The sequence below is a fragment of the Coregonus clupeaformis genome, chromosome 10, assembly GCF_020615455.1.
Source record: "Coregonus clupeaformis isolate EN_2021a chromosome 10, ASM2061545v1, whole genome shotgun sequence".
NCBI classification, from domain to species: domain Eukaryota; kingdom Metazoa; phylum Chordata; class Actinopteri; order Salmoniformes; family Salmonidae; genus Coregonus; species Coregonus clupeaformis.
The window spans coordinates 18,680,573-18,702,121 of record NC_059201.1 but is presented as its reverse complement, the minus strand read 5'-3'; the positions used below and the strand labels follow the sequence as shown (position 1 = coordinate 18,702,121).

The 21,549-nt window shown below is 45.4% G+C and overlaps 1 protein-coding gene across 1 annotated transcript in view; it reads left to right on the top strand.

The window, feature by feature from the left end:
- The window catches only part of LOC121575266 (complement C1q-like protein 4), a 31,492-nt gene that overhangs the window by 924 nt on the left and 9,019 nt on the right, over positions 1-21,549 (top strand). The gene's annotated exons all lie outside the window — the stretch shown is intronic.

Genomic DNA, 21,549 nt, shown 5'->3' with positions numbered 1-21,549 from the left:
TTCACTATACATTTCCATTAAAACATTAATAATTCTAGACAGATGAGCACTCAATTGTTCCTACACTAAAAGTCAACAGTTCAGCTGATCTATATTAGTCTGAGAACCCCTGGTCTACCTATGCCTTCTTTTATCACTTCTTCTTCCATTATTCTCTAATGTGTGTTTCTCCTTGTCATAGGCCTCTCTGAAAAATAGAAAGGGTTATAATGAGTATATTGTTAGAGTTGTGTGCATATGTGTCTTCAGTCTCAGTCGGTAAAGCATGGTGCTTGCAACGCCAAGAGTCGTGGGTTCGATTCCCACTAGGGTTACCCATATGTCAAATGTATGCACGCATGACTGTAAGTCACTTTGGATAAAAGTGTCCTTATTATTAAATTAAAGGGCTAATTATAGGCAAGGTTGATTCGCTTGGTTTATTAAGAGATTTATCAGCTCGTTTCCTAATTAAATATCCAAGTACCTTGAAATAAAACTATTCTGGTAGGTAGTTTAACCAGAGGAACTGAATTTTACACAAGTACACTCAGAGAGTATTATTGTTCAAACATGAAGGCACAGATAAGTGTAGAACAGTGGAACGCTTACATATCCCAATCAACTTAAAAGCATGGTAGGCCTACACGTTCTAAACCCTCAACACTAACTATTTAGCTATAGCTAGTCCAAATGAGGTGGGCCAAGTGTTGCTGTTTGGTATTCTATTTTTGGTAAGATGGTGGGATGGCCATAGACAACAATGGCACATGTTTGAAGGATGAATTAGCAAAGCAATCAAGATTAAACATAAAAATTGAAAAAAAAGGAAAGTTGAGGTAGAGATTATTATGAGAATAAAATAACTCATTTAGCATTTGAATAAGAACAAGTAAGCCCTCACTTAATAGAAGATAAAAAAAGTTTTACGCTTTGTCAGGTTCCACCTCCTGATTTGGGCAGCAGGAGAGAAAGAGAGAGAATGCAGTGACAGCTAAGCGATCGAGAGGATAACGATCCGCCAAAACGCAACAGCTGGCTACTGTCCTCTGAGGATCTCCGGCTTTAACATCAATAAATAAACAAGCAAAAAAAATAAAAATAAAAAAAGGCTTGAAAGTTGCCCATCTGGAGATGCTTGAGGAATTAAACCCTGACTCGATGAGGTTTGATTTTGACATGTGTGGTGTGGAACAGAAGAGCGACACAGAGGGATTTACCAGAGAGGAATAGATTAACTCACTTTTGCGTTGTTACCAGCCAAGCCAAATCAGCCTGAATGTTTGATGACACACTGGTATTTGGTTTCTTTACACATAATTTACAGGCTGTATAGTCAGGCAGCGGTGTGTTACTGAGTCGACCGTGACCCTGATAGCTACTGCTTATTCATGACAGATTGGTAGGCATGGACAACTTGAACCATCCAACATAAAATCTCCATAAAACTGTCTTCAGTGGAAATGCTAGAGTTGAAGATTTCTTACCCATAGTCTCAAGATTTCTTACACCTTGTCAACTAATACAAACAATTAGATCTAAGTGTAAGTGATCTAACCTGTCTTCATCAGACAATTTTCACTGGGTTGAATGTATACCCCCAAACAAGGAGCTCAAGTCAGTCAGGTTTAATTCAAGTCCTTATCCACTATAGCCATAAAGCAAGGAAGTTAGGGGTTTCGCATGGTGCTCTGGTCAAATTTCAAATGTTGGCCTTACTCTAATACTGTATCTCAGTAAAATCTTTTTAATTGTTGCATGTTGCGTTCATATTTGTGTTCAGTATAAATGTTACCTACCCAATTGGTGGTGGAATGGATGAGTCCAAGTCAGTATTTAAATGATAACATTTTATTAGTTACCATTCATTTCAAAAGTTTTGTAAATAAACATTTCTATAATTTTTTATCCTCAGATCCTGTACCACCCTGGCACTTCTCTCAGCTTCCCCAATACACCCATAACACAGGGCTTTTATTTGACCAGGTCTATTAAGAGGTAGATTCCGCACTGCCTCCCCAGTCATGGATTTGACAGAGAGTGTATAAAGTGCACAGTAAAGAAGACAGGAAAATGCCGGGAATAATTGGGAGACCTGGTTTGTTGCGTGCCGTCACTGAAATTGTCATTCCTGTCCTGTACTGCTGTTAAATCATTCATGGCTTTTAGATTAGATCCTCTCCCATCCACCTGTGCGCCCCCTCTCACGCACACACCTCACACACACACACACACACGTGCACCCCCGGTCTCTTCTGGCTTGTCTATTGGCTTGCCCATTAATTATCTTTTCCATCAACTCAATTATTTAACCTAATTCAGTGCCCATCCCCCCCTTCAGAGGCCCACTCCACTTCGTGGTCCCACTTTGCAGTGAATAGACAAGTGCTCTCATAGGGGAGCTAACCGATGGGGTCAATTAGAAAAACACAACCCTGGGAGAACATCGTATAGCCAAAGCTAGAGACCAACGGATAAACATCAGCATGGAGTACCAATATCAATGTCAATGTTTAGTAGTTGCAGTGTGTAGGCGTACTGTTTGGATTGTGTCAGAAATGGACAATTGTGATGTGTCCATTGTGTTGTCCCATTTAAGTTGTTGTACCTGTCCTTCTGAGTATCCAGTCAAACTGTAGATTTATGTAATAATTATGTAATAATAATAATAATAATAATAACTTTATTTGTATAGTGCTTTTCAATACAAGTAAAAGTGCTTCATATCATAAAATAATAAAATGAAAAAAAGAGAATGACAAAAGAGAGCTAATTAAAATCATACATTGAAATCATACATTAGAAATCATCTTTATAAAAGTGTGTCTTCTGCAGGGATATTAAAAGAGGCACTGAATCTGAAAGCCTGATCTCTTCTGGCAGACCATTCCAAAGTCTAGGGACCCTAATGTCAAATGCCCGGTCTCCTTTCGTTTTCAACCTTGGAATGGTCAACAGTGCCCTGCCAGAGGTGCCTGTTAAAAGCTCAGCTGCAGAATTTTAAACTACCTGTAGACGATGGAGTGATTTCTGACTGAGACGTATACAAAGAGTTACAGTAATTTAGGCGTGAAGAAATAAAAGCATATATAACTTTCTCCAGATCAGTGACTGAAATAAAATACTTGACTTTAGCTTTATTTCTTGGATGATAAAAGCAGGACTGTACAACCTTCTTTACATGCAGGTTGAGGGTTAGTCAGGGTCAAAGAAGACACCAACGTTTCTGGCCGTAGGCTTTACATTGGTGGACAAATGACCAAGGTTATTTACAATCTGTGTTCTAGCAAGGTGGGGACCAAATAAAACAACCTCTGGTTTCTTATCATTGAGCTGGAGAAAATTGTCAGACATCCAACATTTGATGTCAGCAAGACACTTGGTCACTGGGTCTGATTGATAAATAAAGCTTTGTGTCATCTGCAGAGCAGTGAAACTGAATGTTATGACATCACTAAGGGGAAGCATGTACAGGGCAAAAAGAATGTAAGTGTGATTTACATTGACTATAACTCAAAGGGCAGATCTAGGTGTAAACGCCACCCCCGGCTGTGGTGTTGACACAGAGATACAGTTTATCCACGGTAAATCAAAGGGAGGTGGGATTAAGACACAACTGGGGGTAGGTAAAGGGAGGCAGGCTGCAGACAAGTGGGGCGACAGAGAGATCAAGGGAGGAGAGGAAGATGGATGGATAAACATAGGAGAGCAGATATGAACACAGCTACAGCGAGGCCAACATGAGAGTGCTGGATCAGATCAACATAAAGAAGACAGATGAGGAGGGATAGTATGAACAGAGGAGGAGAGATGGAGTGAAAGAGAAGGCCAGTGTAAACACAGAAAGGTGGAAGAAATTCAAATGATCAAAGACCTTGACAGTCGTAAATCTCTGAATATCTGATATTGCTAAATGGATGATGAATCCTTCACATGTGCTCCTTGACATATTTTCCAGTGTGTCCAGTGTGTCCAGTGTGTCCAGTGTGTCCAGTGTGTCCAGTGTGTCCAGTGTACCTATTAGACATCGATGATTAGGAAGGAAGTTATATTGTGTCTGATCACAGCTCACAACTGACAAGCCTGCATATCCTAGTGAGCTGTCAGATCTCCTCTCTCCATGTTTCTTGAGCCACCAAAATATTTTTGTTAAAGTAAGTGACCTTTCCCATGGATCCATAATTTACAACCAATATAGATTTTGCTCTTTGCGATGATGAGCTGGGAGTGGGATTATCATTAATATTTATAGCCGGTATGGAATGCATTGATTGGTCATTTTGGGAGTGTCTAGGCCTGGCCCATCCCATGTTGGCCCCATATTTCTTCTATATAATAGTTTATGATGAGTCCAGTACAGTGTTTAAAGAGCTGCTGCTAAACCATTTAGACCCAACATGTCTGCTCAGAAGCATTGTGCCTCCTGTGACACCGTGTCCCCATTACAGGACTGTGGCATTTGGCTTGATTTGACCTATTGGAGAAAGAGACCTGGAGGACAGACTGAGCACTAATTAAGCCCAACACAACGTTGGAACTGCGGTCCCGCTTCCAGCTTCGCACACCTTACAGAGGACATAGGCTACTGGAGAGCTAGAGAGTGTATTTTTCCATTCAATTGAACTTTACGCTATACATATCAATGTAATTTATTTCCATTTTGATCCGAAAACACAGTCATGTTCACTTCAGAAGGGATCCGGTCCAACATCAACTTAATTAGCTCATTAATTAATTATGCTAGTAGATAATTTGTGGGCAACTGTGTGAAGCGCTAGATCTCATTTAGTGGGCTGACGTATCCGTTGTCAGGATTAGCGGCTACTAATTATCATGGGTTTCAGTGGAGGTGTTAGTTTAGTACAGCCTTCCAGATACTGTCTGCTACACAGGACTTAATGACTACATTTGTTTTGGCTTTCCCTTACTTGTCATCCAGAGTTTGTAGGACGTACAGGTGGCTTTGAAACTGCAACAGCAAAGCATTGATATAAGTGCATATTCATAACACTTCCTTGGAAATTACATCGCTGCGTTTTAAAATAGGGCACATTTTCCAAGCGATAGTTCTTGTCATTCATTTGATACATTTTTAAACTTAGTTTTGTCATTTAGCAGATCCTCTTATCCAGAGCAACTTACAGTAGTGAATGCATGCATTTTTGTACTTGTCCCCCTTGGGAATCGAGACAACAACCCTGGCGTTGCAAGCGCCATGCTCTACCAACTGAGCCACACGGGAGGACATTCATAAGTCAGTACACCACAAATGCAGTTTTGCTGTGTGTTTCTCTCTTTCTCACTCACTCACACACACACTCGCACGCACGCACGCTCGCACGCACGCACGCACACACACACAGACACACACACTTGCACGCACACACACACACACACACACACACACACACACACACACACACACACACACACACACACACACACACACTATACAGTGGCTTGCGAAAGTATTCACCCCCCTTGGCATTTTCCCTATTTTGTTGCCTTACAACCTGGAATTAAAATGGATTTTTGGGGGGTTTGTATCATTTGATTTACACAACATGCCTACCACTTTGAAGATGCAAAATATTTTTTTTCTGAAACAAACAAGAAATAAGACAAAAAAACAGAAAACTTGAGCGTGCATAACTATTCACCCCCCCCCCCAAAGTCAATACTTTGTAGAGCCACCTTTTACAGCAATTACAGCTGCAAGTCTCTTGGGATATGTCTCTATAAGCTTGGCACATCTAGCCACTGGGATGTTTGCCCATTCTTCAAGGCAAAACTGCTCCAGCTCCTTCAAGTTGGATGGGTTCTGCTGATGTACAGCAATCTTTAAGTCATACCACAGATTCTCAATTGGATTGAGGTCTGGGCTTTGACTAGGCCATTCCAAGACATTTAGATGTTTCCCCTTAAACCACTAAATTGTTGCTTTAGCAGTATGCTTAGGGTCATTGTCCTGCTGGAAGGTGAACCTCCGTCCCAGTCTCAAATCTTTGGAAGACTGAAACAGGTTTCCCTCAAGAATTTCCCTGTATTTAGCGCCATCCATCATTCCGTCAATTCTGACCAGTTTCCCAGTCCCTGCCAATGAAAAACCTCCCCACAACATGATGCTGCCACCACCATGCTTCACTGTGGGGATGGTGTTCTCGGGTGATGAGAGGTGTTGGGTTTGCACCAGACATAGCGTTTTCCTTGATGGCCAAAAAGCTCAATTTTAGTCTCATTTAACCAGAGTACCTTCTTCCATATGTTTGTTTCTGGCCACTCTTCCGTAAAGCCCAGCTCTGTGGAGTGTACGGCTTAAAGTGGTCCTATGGACAGATACTCCAATCTCCGCTGTGGAGCTTAGCTGCTCCTTCGGGGTTATCTTTGGTCTCTTTGTTGCCTCTCTGATTAATGCCCTCCTTGCCTGGTCCGTGAGTTTTGGTGGGTGGCCCCCTCTTGGCAGGTTTGTTGTGGTGCCATATTCTTTCCATTTTTTAATAATGAATTTAATGGTGCTCCGTGGGATGTTCAAAGTTTCTGATATTTTTTTATAACCCAACCCTGATCTGTACTTCTCCACAACTTTGTCCCTGACCTGTTTGGAGAGCTCCTTGGTCTTCATGGTGCCGCTTGCTTGGTGGTGCCCCTTGCTTAGTGGTGTTGCAGACTCTGGGGCCTTTCAGAACAGGTGTATATATACTGAGATCATGTGACAGATCATGTGACACTTAGAGTGCACACAGGTGGACTTTATTTAACTAATTATGTGACTTCTGAAGGTAATTGGTTGCACCAGATCTTATTTAGGGGCTTCAAAGCAAAGGGGGTGAATACATATGCACGCACCACTTTTCCGTTATTTATTTTTTTGAATTTTTTGAAACAAGTAATTTTTTTCATTTCACTTCACCAATTTGGACTATTTTGTGTATGTCCATTACATGAAATCCAAATAAAAATCAATTTAAATTACAGGTTGTAATGCAACAAAATAGGAAAAACGCCAAGGGGGATGAATACTTTTGCAAGGCACTGTATGTCCATACATTTCTCTAATTATCACTGTCCTTTACACAGTGCAGACTAATAGGCCTCCCTTCTCTTCCTTTTCCTGTCTTTTGTCTCGTCTTGGTTTTCCTTTTCATTTTGCCTCACACACTCCTTCAATAGTTCATCCCAAAGGTTGGGTTTTCTCATTGAGGAGTGTTCAAATGTCAGGATTCGTTTGATAAAGACAATTTTCTGTGTAAGGGAGGATATAGAACATTTAGCCCTTAGAGATCATGGACATGTATATGACATTGGAATATAACATTTGCAAGAATAGACAGTGAAGGCTAAAAGTATGGCATTAACCCATGACTCATGGTATTATATAATGAGGGAACTAAAGGTAGCCAATGAAGAATTTCTCCCCACCATGACAGCTTGATCACTTTATAAAAATGTCAGCAGTGTGAGATGTCTTAGGATTGCCTGAACATGTGAAGTAAATGTTTAATCAATCACGTGATGTTTGCAAGACCCAACCACACACATAGGTAGCATTGTAATCAGATGATATGGAGGAGAAAACACTTATGTGTGTGTCTGCCTGCCTGTGTGCATAATTGTGCATCTACCTGCCAGCGTACGTGTTTGTATTGGTAAATATCGCAAGGATCCCAATATTCATAATGTCCAAATTGTCAATAGGGGCCAGAAAATGACCTGTCTCTGACTGTCACATTACTTAATGTCATTGCTCAACCTATGGCTGCTTTATAGTTGATGCTCTGCAGGTAGAGTCGTCTGTAGCTGAAACCCCTTTATATCCAATTAAACTGTCTCCACCATTGGTACGTCCCAGCCCAGAGCCAATTAGGAACTTTCTAATCAACGTCTTCACCTTAGGTCCAGAGTGTCATGGCAATATATTAGCATTTAGCATGCCAATTAGGGGTCAGACCCACATGAATGTTAAAGGGCTTCCACAACCACCACCCTAATGGTAACAGAGCACACCTTAACACTGACCAGAGAGAGAGAGAGAGAGAGAGAGAGAGAGAGAGAGAGAGAGAGAGAGAGAGCCACAGCATTGTATAAACTGGATATTTCCATCAGTTCTCCCCCCCCTCCTCGACCCCTGCTTCTCTGCCCACAGTTGTCCCACAGGTGAGTTTAAGAGACCCCTCTCAATCTTCTCGCTCCGCTCTGAGAGGTCTGTACATCACGGTGAATGAATCCTGTCAGTTTTATTACCAGAGGAGCAAGGCACCACTGCAAAACACCAAAATAACAGAGACTACGCAGACCCCCACCTCCCCAGTCTCATTCTTGCCCCACAGAAATAGGCTCGCTTGATCAGTTTGTTACCCAATAGGCTCCCTCCCTCCCCATCACTCCAGCCCCCCTCAAGTTTGGCTCCCCTCACCCCTGTCTTGTGCTTGGACTGTTAAAGTGCCACGCAGCTGCTCTCTCCTGTGCTCTCATTCTAAATATCTCTCACTTACCCTCATTTTCACCGTCCCTCTCCTCTCTTTTCTCTTTACCCATTCCCTTTTCCCCTGTACTTGTCTCTCCTTCTCTGCTGCCTTCTCCTGTTCTCCACGGACTCTGTCTCCACCTCCCTCTCTCCTTTCTCTGTGTCTTTAGCTCCCTCTCTCCATGTATCCCTCTGTCCACCTCTCTCTCTCTCTCGCCCTCTTCTATTTAATGGTGCCCCAGTAATGAAAAGTGGAGGCAGTGTTATCCTCCCTGTCGTCCCACGGGCCCTCGCTCACCCCAGCAGCAGCTCAAGTCGGCATGGCATTTGGCCAACAGACAGAAATTCACTCCCTTGTCGATATCAATCTCCACTGCAGTCGACAATAATCCTGATTTGCCTTTCTCTCTTTCCCACTCCCACTGCTCCCCCTCCTCCCCTCTTAGAGAAAACAAGGTTTCATTTTGATAGTTACTGGGTGAGAGCCCAAACTGAGACTCACTGCTCTGGTTCTCTAATCAGACTTCTCCGCCTGTTCCAGCTTAACAAAATACAGTGTTTGATAATGAAATCTTTGAAATTAGTATTCATATTGACTTTTTTGCCACTACATATTCATTTGATTTGAGCTTGTGGACTCAAAAACAGAATCAAAAACAGAATGCTTAAATTAACCAACTCAAAATCACACAAAGAAAAATGATCACTGATGAAACACTATACTGGTCACAAAGACAACACACAATTGTATATTTAGGCACACTCACTCAGACTTACATGGTGACACTAAAGAGGCCAATTGGGGCCCTTTACTCAGTCTTTCTTACTGTCATGTGCACCGGGTGTAAATGCTGGTACGTTAACAGTTACGGTGGTAGTATTTACAATATGCTCTGTAATTGGTATGCTCTATTTATTTACACAAATTACTATTTTCTTGTTGCTGTTTGACCATGCACTTACATTAGAGTTGAGGGTAACATCATAAATAACACTCTCTACTTACATGATTCACTATTTCTTCTAAAATAAGTTGAAATTGAACACGTGTAATTGTTTGATTTACAACTGCACAGGACCAAGAAAAAATTCTAAACTGAAATGTTTATTTTTTTACTTCAAAGAAATGGCCAGGACTAAATTATTAAACATTCTAAATAATTTGGTTGGATGGAATAATTCTCATTTAATGTGTAATGTACAGTGCCTTGCAAAAGTATTCATCCCCTTGGCGTTTTTCCTATTTACTTGCATTACAACCTGTAATTTAAATGGATTTTTATTTGGATTTCATGTAATGGACATACACAAAATAGTCCAAATTGGTGAAGTGAAATGAAAAAAATAACTTGTTTCAAAAAATTATACAAAATAAATAACGGAAAAGGGGTGCGTGCATATGTATTCACCCCCTTTGCTTTGAAGCCCCTAAATAAGATCTGGTGCAACCAATTACCTTCAGAAGTCACATAATTAGTTAAATAAAGTCCACTTGTGTGCACTCTAAGTGTCACATGATCTGTCACATGATCTCAGTATATATACACCTGTTCTGAAAGGCCCCAGAGTCTGCAACACCACTAAGCAAGGGGCACCACCAAGCAAGCGGCACCATGAAGACCAAGGAGCTCTCCAAACAGGTCAGGGACAATATTGTGGAGAAGTACAGATCGGGGTTGGGTTATAAAAAAATATCAGAAACTTTGAACATCCCACGGAGCACCATTAAATCCATTATTAAAAAATTGAAAGAATATGGCACCACAACAAACCTGCCAAGAGAGGGCCGCCCACCAAAACTCACGGACCAGGCAAGGAGGGCATTAATCAGAGAGGCAACAAAGAGACCAAAGATAACCCTGAAGGAGCAGCGAAGCTCCACAGCAGAGATTGGAGTATCTGTCCATAGGACCACTTTAAGCCGTACACTCCACAGAGCTGGGCTTCACGGAAGAGTGGCCAGAAAAAAGCCATTGCTTAAAGAAAAAAATTAGCAAACATATTTGGTGTTCGCCAACATACATGTGGGAGACTCCCCAAACATATGGAAGAAGATACTCTGGTCAAATTAGACTAAAATTGAGCTTTTTGGCCATCAAGGAAAACGCTATGTCTGGCGCAAACCCAACACCTCTCATCACCTCTCATCACCCCGAGAACACCATCTCCACAGTGAAGCATGGTGGTGGCAGCATCATGCTGTGGGGATGTTTTTCATTGGCAGGGACTGGGAAACTGGTCTGAATTGACGGAATGATGGATGGCGCTAAATACAGGGAAATTCTTGAGGGAAACCTGTTTCAGTCTTCCAGAGATTTGAGACTGGGACGGAGGTTCACCTTCCAGCAGGACAATGACCCTAAGCATACTGCTAAAGCAACACTCGAGTGGTTTAAGGGGAAACATTTAAATGTCTTGGAATGGCCTAGTCAAAGCCCAGACCTCAATCCAATTGTGATGAGTGTGATAGAAGGAGTCAGGCGCAGGAGGGTATATCACAGAATACAGAGCTTATTCCGTCGTACACAATTGCGCTGGATAGCGACAACAGAAAACAGGCACAGGGGAAACCATCTACCCTGGCAATACAAGGTACGGGTAGCTCCAACAATATACAGGCACAGGGGAAAAATCTACCCCGGCAATACAAGGTACGAGTAGCTCCACCGAACTACACTACTCTCACAATAAACAATCACCCACAAGGACAAGGGGGCAGAGGGAACACTTATACACAGACTAATGAGGGAATAAGAACCAGGTGTGTGTAATTGACAAGACAAGACAAATGGAATTATGATATATGGTGACGACGAACGCCGAAGCCTGCCCGAACAAGGAGGGGAGGCAGCCTCGGCGAAAGTCGTGACACCAATTGAGAATCTGTGGTATGACTTAAAGATTGCTGTACATCAGCGGAACCCATCCAACTTGAAGGAGCTGGAGCAGTTGTGAATAGTTATGCACGCTCAAGTTTTCTGTTTTTTTTTGTCTTATTTCTTATTTGTTTCAGAATTTTTTTTATTTTGCATCTTCAAAGTGGTAGGCATGTTGTGTAAATCAAATGATACAAACCCCACAAAAATCCATTTTAATTCCAGGTTGTAAGGCAACAAAATAGGAAAAATGCTAAGGGGGGTGAATACTTTCGCAAGCCACTGTATCTCACCTGTGGTAAGTTGCAGGTGCTGGCAGGATAAAAGTAGCCATTTAACCAGTTTTGAAATAAAAAAACAGAACATTCTGCTCTTTTGCACTCCATTGTAAAGTGCAAATATATTTGACTTAATCAGTACATGTATTCTCATTTTCATACATTGGTTTCACCAACATGGTTTTTAAATGTTACACCATGACTCTTCATTGTTGGGCAGAATTGCTGTTGAGCCACTAGGTTATATTAGGAAGTACAATGCAACTATACATTAATCATAAACATTACACATTAAATGTCAGTGACTGCATATATTTTCTGTTGTCTGAGCCTTGGTGAAGTAATGTCCCCTACGGACCCGTGCAAGAAGTCATAAATAACCAGGCCTCCTTATCGCTAGCAAATATAATTAGCTGAATGACATGTTTAAAGGGTCATTGCAGGGAGGAGGGGTACATACCAGAACTGTCACAGCCCTTGTTATGATCCTTTAAAGGGATACTTCCGTATGTTGGGAGTCATACGAACTCATGGATACCATTTTTATGTCTCTGCATACAGTTTGAAGAAGGTTGCAGGTAGCATATTGGTAGCTTTGGGATATTCAAATAGACAGAACGCTCATGGCATTTGCCATTGAATTCAAGAATGTGCAGTGTCATACGTTAAGTAAAAGCTGGCAAATTGCCCTGAATGCTCGACATTGGGAAATTCTGGGCTGATACTGATAACCAATATTTTCATGTCCATGATGGCCGATACGATGCTCTACTATATCATATTGCCTATGAAAAAGATTTTCCGATACCATTATTATTATTATTATTATTATTATCATTATTATTATTGCCATTATCGTCCAATAATATTAATGATATCACCTGATACTTATTAGACTATATATCGTATGATACTGAAATTTCTACACAAATGTCCCACCTGTGAACCAGGAATGACAAGTGCTACCAAGAGAGAATGACAGATGAATAATTGAAAGGATGTGGCAAGGAACATACCAAACTACAATACTAACCTTAACCCTTAACCACAACAACCCAGTGTAGATTAACATAAGCTGCCTAGCTATACATCTATGGAAAAAGGTTCTCCTGGAAAGGTTCTCCTCCTTGTCCGCCCCTCAAAACACAACTCAGAGAATGTCAGGGGATTAACGCCACTCAACCATGTAGACAGATGTTGGGATTGACAGCAAGTCAGCCTCTCTGTTCTCAAACATTTTTCTACACAAAACCACATCACAGATCCTCCTCACGGGAGTCATTCATTCCTCTCAGAGAACAGGAAGTCTATAGAAGAAGGCAAAATATCTTTATAAGATGCAATTCCTTTATGTATCTCCAGTCCACCTGAGATACCTAAAAAACAATATAGACTACTAAGGAAAATAAACCCTAGTCCAGCAGCTAGACAACAGTGTGTGTAGCCAAGCATGGATTTTTATTCTGACCTCCCGCCACTGTTTCAGGAGACCATCTGACCGCAGTAGCCTATTCTGTTGCCCCATTTATTGTGATTGTATGGAGTTATTGAGGAGTGGGAGCCATTAAGGAGGGAGCTGCCATGGCTATTCGACTACCAATTACCGAGCCCTGTAGCCTCTGGAGTTTGGGAGAGGGGGGGCTGGTGGAGGGGGTCCCGGGAGACCTGCCATAGCAGTGCGCCGTTAATCAATCCAATTTAGACCGGACAGGGACACGCTTAGCCACCGCTCCCGCCAACACTGCCATGGCAGGGGAAGAAACCGTGAGCGTGACCTGCATCTCATTCTGGGGAAAGGACAAAAAAAGATGGATAGATGGGTCCAGAATGAAGAGATAGTGAGGGGGAGTGGACGGAGGGAAGATGATGGAGGGGGTGTTAGGCGGAGAGGGAGAGACAGAACAATGAATGGAGTGATGTGAGTTGAATTAAAAACAACAAAGGGAACGTATCGATTCATGTGAGTCTTTGGGAAGAAGAAAAACGGCCCATGCAACAAGCTGTACATGGAAAGAGATTGCCTGGCCTATACAAATATGGGAAACTATAGTGAGTAGGCTAATCAGTTAAATTGATGATATGTGCAAAAAATGTTTTATTGCCAACCAGGTTGTGGAGAAATGGTTAGTTTCATCTGATATGTCTAAACGATCATAGGGGACGGGGACTTGGTGACAGGTTGAGATGATCGAACAGATCCTCAGCCAGGCCTAGGCCCTGGGAGACAGACAAGGATGGAGTGAGGGTATCAGATATGCATTAATTAATATAGATGCGCTAGTGTATTTTATTTTTTCAGGATTAAATGGATCCCATGCTTGAACAGTTGGCTATTTATCTGGTGATGTTACTATTCATTATAAGCAGCTTTAGTTATTAGGGCTACAAACAGACAATTAATAAATGTCACAACTTAAGATGTAGTGCAACTCATTACAGGCCATTTGTGTACACAAAATGTGTATACCATGAGAAGTGTATTTTCCTATGTTTTACCATGTATAATGAATATAAATGGAATATACTTTTATAATTGTATGAGGCATACATATAAATGCATGACTGGTGAGAGTTTGTAAAATACTAGATTATTAAATAAGAAAGCAAAGATCAGTTAAAACCATGTTCTAATCATTCATCGTTCTAATGACTTTAAGCTGATTTCTATATTATGACTATGAGGAACATTGAGATTGATACTCCGTTGAAACATGTCTTCCCTGACGCCAACTAAACCATCTAGGAGGCGATCTCTATCATTCTTCCACTGCAACAGGTGCTGAACATCCCAATAAATCGATAGAGTGTGAGGTTGTGTTCTCAATGAAGGCTCTGGGTCAAAGGTCAATACACAGCTCTTCTATTTTGAGCGATACGTTGGACAGGAAGGCCTCTGTACCAATGACATTATACCAAGACCCCAGAGTGAAGGAGGAAATAATATCACACGGCTCAGAGAGAGAAAAGAGAATGAGATGGGAAATGGGAGGAGAGAGAGGGACGGAGAGATAAAATATGGATAGAGGGAAGATTGGATGAGGGAAGCTGAGAAAAAGAGAGAGGTAAAAATAAGAAATAGAGACAGTGGGGAAATACAGGAAAATATCACTAAGAGGATTTGGTGATGTTTATGTACACTACCAGTCAAAAGTTTGGGCACACCTAATCATTCAAGGGTTTTTCTTTATTTGTACTATTTTTTACATTGTAGAATAATAGTGAAGAAATCAAAACTGTCATGTATACTCCCTCTCCGGCGTTCGAGGTCACCGGTCCTGGGATTCATCAGGCACACCTGGACTCAATCACCCTCCTGATTACCTCCCCTATATATGTCACTCCCTTTGGTTCCTTCCCTAGGCGTTATTGACTCTGTGTTTGTGTTTCATGTCTGTACACTACTCGTGTTTCTTGTTTAGTTCCATTTATTATTAAATTCACTCCCTGTACTTGCTTCCCAACTCCCAGCATACACGTTACAGAATAACGCCTCACCAAAGGGAAGCATCAGGGAGTGTTTTTTGTTTTTTGTTAGTGTAGGTGACGTCGGGTCCGGGTGCCACTACCGGAGCAACCGGGAAGCCTCAGCTGGCTCGTCAGGCTTCCATGCCTCAGCCGGCACGTCAGGTTCACAAGACCCAGTTGGCTTGTCAAGCATCCGTTGCCGAGTCTACCGAGGATGACTCAGCTAGCTCGCCAGGCTTCCATACCTCAGCTGGCTTGCCAGGTTCACAAGACTCAGTAGGCTCGGCAGGCTCCCAAGCCTCAGCTGGCTCGACAGGTTCCTATGCCTCAGCTGGCTCGACAGGTTCCCATGCCTCAGCTGGCTCGACAGGCTCCCATGCCTCAGCTGGCTCTACAGGCTCCCATGCCTAAGCAAGCTCGACAGGTTCTGCGCCTCAGCAGAAGCGAATGGGTCCCGGGTCTCAGGAGAAGCGACTGTTCCGCCCCTAGTCCTCGGGACCATCCCTCTGGTCGGCGTCGACCTGCGGTGCCTCGGCTGGCTCAACAGGTTCCAGCGCCTCGGCTGGCACGACAGGCTTCCTCGCCTCAGCAGAAGCGACCAGCTCCTGGGTCTCAGGAGAAGCGACTTATCCGCCCCTGGTCCTTGGGACCGTCCCTCTGGTCGGCGTCGTCATGCGGCTGGAGCCGCGCGTCAGGAGTGGAGTACTGTCACGTATACTCCCTCTCCGGCGTTCGAGGTCACCGGTCCTGGGATTCATCATTACATGCACCTGCACGTCATCAGGCACACCTGGACTCAATCACCTTCCTGATTACCTCCCCTATATATGTCACTCCCTTTGGTTCCTTCCCTAGGCGTCATTGACTCTGTGTTTGTGTTTCATGTCTGTACACTACTTGTGTTTCTTGTTTTGTTCCATGTTTCATTTATTATTAAATTCACTCCCTGTACTTGCTTCACGACTCCCAGCGTACACATGACAAAAACTATGAAATAACACATATGGAATCATGTAGTAACCAAAAATAGCCACCCTTTGCCTTGATTACAGCTTTGCACACTCTTGGCATTCTCTCAACCAGCTTCATGAGGTTGTCAGCTGGAATGCATTTCAATTAACAGGTGTGCCTTCTTAAAAGTTAATTTGTGCAATTTCTTTCCTTCTTAATGTGTTTGAGCCAATCAGTTAAGTTGTGACAAGGTAGGGGTGGTATACAGAAGATAGCCCTATTTGGTAAAATACCAAGTCCATATTATGGCAAGAACAGCTTAAATAAGCAAAGAGAAACAACAGTCCATCATTACTTTAAGACATGAAGGTCAGTCAATACGGAACATTTCAAGAACTTTGAAAGTGTCTTCAAGTGCAGTCGCAACAACTATCAAACGCTATGATGAAACTGGCGCTCATGAAGACCACCACAGGAATGGAAGACCCAGAGTTACCTCTGCTGCAGAGGATAAGTTCATTAGAGTTACCAGCCTCAGAAATTGCAGCCCAAATAAATGCTTCACAAAGTTCAAGTCACAGACACATCTCAACATCAACTGCTCAGAGGGGACTGTGTGAATCAGGCCTTAATGGTCGAATTGCTGAAAGAAACCACGACTAAAGGACACCAATAATAAGAAGAGACCTGCTTGGGCCAAGAAACACGAGCAATGGACATTAGACCGGTGGAAATGTGTCCTTTGGTCTGGAGTCCAATTTGAGATTTTGGTTCCAACCACCGTGTCTTTGTGAGACGCTGTGTGGGTGAACGGATGATCTCTGCATGTGTATTTCCCACCGTAAAGCATGGTGTTATGGTGTGGGGGTGCTTTGCTGGTGACACTGTCTGTGATTTATTTAGAATTCAAGGCACACTTAACCAGCATTGCTACCGTAGCATTCTGCAGCGATACGCCATCCCATCTGGTTTGGGCTTAGTGGGACTATGATTTGTTTTTGTCACGAGCTGATGTGGATGTGGTGTTGGAGTCAGGCGCAGGACACAGAAGCTTAGTCCAACAGACTTTACTTGTCGAAACTAGACAATACAAAAATAACGGGCCTCAACACAACGGAGGCGAGCGATTACGCATACTGTGCGTTAATACACAAAAATACAAGTGATTACGCATACAGTGCGTCAATACACTAAATATACGAGAGCAAATACAAAACACCAACGGACAGGCGGACAACAACACACAACTACAAACAAAACCAAAGGAAACTTATAGGTGACATAATCAATACTTGATATGGAACAGGTGCACTAATCAGACAAAACCAAACAAACATAGATAACATAAAACGGTAGCAGCTAGTACTCCGGGGACGACGAACGCCGAAGCCTGCCCGAACAAGGAGGAGGAGCAGTCTCGGCGGAATTCGTGACAGTACCCCCCCCTTGACGCGCGGCTCCAGCCGTGCGCCGACCTCGGCCTCGGGGACGGCCAGGAGGACGTGGAGCAGGGCGCGTAGGATGACTACGATGGAACTCAGTCAGGAGGGATGGATCTAGAATGTCCCTCCTAGGCACCCAGCACCGTTCCTCCGGACCGTACCCCTCCCACTCCACGAGATATTGTAGACCCCCCATCCGACGTCTCGAATCCACGATGGACCGGACTGAGTACGCCGGAGCCCCCTCGATGTCCAGTGGGGGCGGAGGGGTCTCTCTTATCTCACTCTCCTGGAGTGGACCAGCTACCACCGGCCTGAGGAGAGACACATGGAATGAGGGGTTAATGTGATAGTCATTAGGCAGTTGCAACCTGTAACACACCTCATTCAATCTCCTCAGGACTTTAAATGGCCCCACAAACCGCCGGCCAAGCTTCCGGCAGGGCAGGCGAAGGGGCAGGTTTCGAGTCGAGAGCCTCCTCGATCTCCAGGGGCGTAGACTGGACCCTCACTGCGGTGGTGGTCGGCGCTCGCCTTCTGCCTGCGGATGGCCCGCTGCAGATGAACGTGGGCAGCGTTCCACGTCTCCTCCGAGCACCGAAACCACTCATCCACCGCCAGAGCCTCGATCTGGCTCTGATGCCATGGTGCCAGAACCGGCTGATAACCTAACACACACTGAAAGGGGGTCAGGTTAGTAGAGGAGTGGCGGAGAGAGTTCTGAGCCATCTCTGCCCAGGGTATATACCCCGACCACTCCTCCGGCCGGCCCTGGCAATAGGATCTCAGAAACCTACCCACATCCTGGTTCACTCTCTCCACCTGCCCATTACTCTCAGGGTGGTAACCCGAGGTAAGGCTAACGGAGACTCCCAAGCGTTCCATGAACGCCCTCCAGACTCTAGAGGTGAATTGGGGACCCCGATCAGACACTATATCCTCGGGAACCCCGTAGTGCCGGAAGACGTGGGTGAACAAAGCCTCAGCGGTCTGTAGGGCAGTAGGGAGACCCGGCATTGGAATGAGACGACAGGCCTTAGAGAACCGATCCACAACGACCAGAATAGTGGTATTCCCCTGAGAGGGGGGAAGGTCCGTGACAAAGTCCACTGAGAGGTGAGACCACGGCCGTTGTGGAACGGGCAGGGGTTGTAACTTCCCCCTGGGCAGGTGTCTAGGCGCCTTACACTGAGCGCACACCAAGCAGGAGGAGACATAAACCCTCACGTCCCTAGCCAATGTTGGCCACCAGTACTTAACACTAAGGCAGTGCACTGTCCGGCCAATACCTGGATGTCCAGAGGAGGGTGACGTATGAGCCCAATAGATGAGACGATCACGGACCTCGAGCGGCACGTACGTCCGACCCACTGGACACTCTGGGGGAGTAGGGTCGGTGCGTAACGCCCGCTCAATTTCCGCATCGACCTCCCATACCACCGGTGCCACCAGACAAGACTCCGGCAGTATGGGAGTGGGCTCAATGGACCTCTCCTCTGTGTCATACCGCCGGGACAGGGCGTCTGCCTTACCGTTCTGGGACCCTGGGATGTAAGTGATCTTAAAAACGAACCGGGTCAGGAACATGTTCCACCTAGCCTGACGAGGGTTCAATCTCCTCGCTGCCCGGATGTACTCCAGGTTACGATGGTCAGTCAGAATGAGAAAAGGGTGTTGAGCCCCCTCAAGCCAATGCCTCCACACCTTTAGGGCTTGAACCACGGCTAACAGCTCCCTGTCCCCTACGTCATAATTACGCTCCGCCGGGCTGAGCTTTTTAGAATAAAAAGCGCAGGGACGAGCTTAGGAGGCGTGCCGGAGCGTTGCGACAGTACTGCCCCAATACCGGCCTCTGACGCGTCCACCTCTACCTGGAACGCTAAAGTGGGGTCCGGGTGCGCCAGCACCGAGCCGAAGTGAACAGGTCCTTCAGTTTACGAAACGCCTGTCCGCCTCAGCCGACCACTGCAACGCACCGGGCCCCCCTTCAGCAGGGAAGTAATGGAAGCTGCTACCTGTCCAAACCCCGGATAAACCTCCGGTAGTAATTGGCAAAACCCAAAAACTGCTGCACCTCTTTAACAGGGGTTGGGGTTTGCCAGTTACGCACGGCTGACACCTGGTCAATCTCCATCTTCACCCCTGACGCGGACAACCGATGACCCAAGAAGGAGATGGACTCCTGGAAAAACAGACATTTCTCTGCCTTGACATACAAGTCATGCTCTAACAGCCTACCCAACACTCGGCGCACCAGGGCTACATGCTCGGCTCGTGTAGCAGAGTACACTAGGATGTCGTCAATGTACACTACCACTCCCTGCCCATGCAGGTCCCGGAAGATCTCGTCTACAAATGATTGGAAGACTGAAGGAACATTCATTAACCCGTATGGCATGACAAGATACTCATAATGACCTGAGGTGGTACTAAATGCCGTCTTCCATTCATCTCCCTCCCTAATGCGCACCAAGTTATAAGCGCTCCTGAGATCCAGTTTTGTGAAGAAACGCGCTCCGCGTAATGATTCAGTCATACTCGCAATCAGAGGTAGAGGGTAACTGTATTTCACAGTGATCTGATTGAGACTACGATAATCAATACACGGGCGCAAACCTCCATCCTTCTTCTTCACAAAAAAGAAACTCGAGGACGCAGGGGAAGTGGAGGGCCGTATGTATCCTTGTCTCAGGGACTCAGCTATGTATGTTTCCATAGCCGCCGTCTCCTCTTGAGACAGAGGATACACATGGCTCCGCGGAAGTGCCGCACCGGTCTGGAGGTTTATCGCACAATCTCCCTGTCTATGAGGTGGCAATCGCGTCGCCCTCGTCTTGCTGAACACGAGTGCCAAATCCTCATACTCAGGGGGAATGTGCATTGCGGGCACTTGGTTCGGACTCTCCACCGTGGTCGCCCCAACGGAAACACCTAAACATCGCCCAACACACTGGCCAGACCATTCCTTGAGAGCCCTCTGTTGCCACGAAATGGTGGGGTCATGGGTGATTAACCAAGGAAGCCCCAGCACCACGGGATACGCAGGAGAGTCAATGAGGTACAACTGAATAATCTCCTCATGACCCCCCTGCGTCTTCATCTTTAGTGGCGCTGTGACCTCCCTAATCAACCCAGATCCCAACGGGCGGCTATCTAGGGCATGGACAGGAAAGGGTGCATCAACGGGCAGGAGGGGAATCCCTAACTTAGAGCAACATTTCCGATCAATAAAATTCCCAGCTGCGCCTGAATCGGCTAGCGCCTAATGCTGGGAATGAGATGCAAGGAGGAAATACCACAGGTATACACATGTGGACAACAGAGAGCTCTGGGTGAGTGGGGCGCCTACTCACCTGAAATGACTCCCCAGTGCGCGACCTGTTGCCTCGATTCCTTGGAGACCCTCCCCAGCACCTAGCTGCAGTGTGTCCTCCACGGCCACAGCTGGTGCAGGGGACGGCCCCCCTCGGGTTCTCTCTCCTTCTTTCTCTAGCGCCAGCACCCCCGAGCTCCATTGGGCTCGGCTCGGAGGTGCTGGGGGATGGAATGGACGGCCCCATCTCGGGACGTCCGCGGGTGGCCAGCAGGGTATCCAGACGGATGGACATGTCCACTAGCTGGTCGAAGGACAGATTGGTGTCCCTGCAGGCCAGCTCTCGACGAACGTCCTCACGCAGGCTACACCGATAGTGATCGATGAGGGCCCTCTCATTCCACCCCACATCCGCCGCTAGAGTCCGGAAATCCAGGGCGAACTCCTGTGCGCTCCTCTTCCCCTGTCGGAGGTGGAACAGACGCTCCCCCGCTGCTTTACCCTCAGGAGGGTGATCGAAAACTGCCCTGAAGCGGCGGGAGAACTCTGCATAGCTGATGGTGGCGGCGTCTATTCCCCTCCATTCGGCGTTGGCCCACTCCAACGCCTTGCCGGAGAGACAGGAGATGAGGGCGGAAACGCTCTCGTATCCCGAGGGCACCGGGTGTATGGTGGCCAGGTAGAGTTCCACCTGAAGGAGGAACCCCTGACACCCGGCTGCGGTGCCATCATACGCCCTCGGGAGCGAGAGCCGAATCCCACTAGATTCCGGAGCTGGTCT